We start from the raw sequence: 1,784 nt of genomic DNA, 5'->3' as shown, positions 1-1,784 counted from the left end.
TTTTTGTGGGCCGTTTGAAGCTGCAAGTAGGGAGAAGAGGAGTGGCCAGAATGAAAATGATGTTCTGAAACTTGCCCATGAGATCTTCTACAACAACCACAAAAAGAAGTTCACTCTAGAGCATGCTTGGAAGGAGTTGAAGAATGATCAGAAATGGTGTGAGTTGACTACTTCTAAAACCGAAGGCAGTGCTAAAAGAAGGAAGCTTGATGACAGTGCACAATCCTCTCACGCATTTCAGACCACCACTGGTGATGAGCAAGCTACCAACCGACCACCGGGTGTTAAGGCTTCAAAGGGCCGTGGTAAAAACCCGCAGGCAGATGGTAAGGGGGTCAATGACTTGGAGATTTTGTGGAACATCAAGAAGGAGGACTTTGCTGTCAAAGAGAGGGTCTCGAGGATGAGGCTACTTGACTCTTTACTCGCTAAACAAGAGCTAGCTGACTATGAAGAAGATCTGAATAAGAAGCTCATTACTGAGCTGTTCTCTAATTAGTTCAAGTATAAGAAGCAGTTTCGAGTTTGTTTTAATTAAGTTGTTTGCTTGTGTGTTCTTTGTTGTTTCTGTTTCTGTTTCTCTGCTTCAGTTTTAATTAAGTTGTTTGCTTGTGTGTTCTTTGTTGTTTATGTTTCTCTGCTTCTGTTTAATTAAGTTGTTTGCTTGTGTGTTCTTTGTTGTTTCTGTTTCTCTGCTTCTGTTTTAATTAAGTTGTTTGCTTGTGTGTTCTTTGTTGTTTCTGTTTCTCTGCTTCTGTTTTAATTAAGTTGTTTGCTTGTGTGTTCTTTGTTGTTTCTGTTTCTCTGCTTCTGTTTTAATTAAGTTGTTTGCTTGTGTGTTCTTTGTTGTTTCTGTTTCTCTGCTTCTGTTTTAATTAAGTTGTTTGCTTGTGTGTTCTTTGTTGTTTCTGTTTCTCTGCTTCTGTTTTAATTAAGTTGTTTGCTTGTGTGTTCTTTGTTGTTTCTGTTTCTCTGCTTCTGTTTTAATTAAGTTGTTTGCTTGTGTGTTCTTTGTTGTTTCTGTTTCTCTGCTTCTGTTTTAATTAAGTTGTTTGCTTGTGTGTTCTTTGTTGTTTCTGTTTCTCTGCTTCTGTTTAATTAAGTTGTTTGCTTGTGTGTTCTTTGTTGTTCTTCTCATGCTGTAGATAATTAATGTTGTTGTTTGTTATTGCAGGTCACGGTGTGTACTATTGAAGCAGATGTGGTGTAATGCACTATTGAAGCAGATGTGATGACAGCTTCTGCTTCACGGTTGTGGTGTAATGACAAGTATAAGTTGTCATTACAGTATGTTTGTTGGGTGTTTGTGTCACGGTCACGGATGTGGTGTAATGCACGTTGTATTATTGAAGCAGAAGCTGTCTTTTTTTGTATGTTTGTGTCACGGATAAGTTGTATGTTTGTGTCATGGTTAAAGTTGTATGTTTATGTCATGTTCTTATTTAAAGTTGTATGTTTGTGTCACTTCTTCTCCATTCAAAACTTCTCAATCTCTCCTTCTTTCTCCAAACCTCTCGATCTCTCCTTCTCGTTCTTTCTCCAAACTTCTCCAATCCAAACGATAATGGCTTCTTCTTCTCACGAAGTCTTTGACGAACTAGAAAATGATAATTTTGATCAACACTTTGATGAATATTTCGATCAAATGTTCGACAATGTTTTAAATGATCTTGGTGACCAACAAGAAGAAAGGAGAAGAAGGAAAAAAAGAGTTTATATCGAAAGGAGTCGTGAAGCCGGCAATATTCGTCTGTGGAATGATTATTTCAGTGAAACTCCGACAT

Source organism: Brassica oleracea, chromosome C9, assembly GCF_000695525.1.
Source record: "Brassica oleracea var. oleracea cultivar TO1000 chromosome C9, BOL, whole genome shotgun sequence".
Taxonomy (NCBI): Eukaryota; Viridiplantae; Streptophyta; class Magnoliopsida; order Brassicales; family Brassicaceae; genus Brassica; species Brassica oleracea.
The sequence above is the reverse complement of the archived record's forward strand: the minus strand, read 5'-3'. Positions refer to the sequence as shown.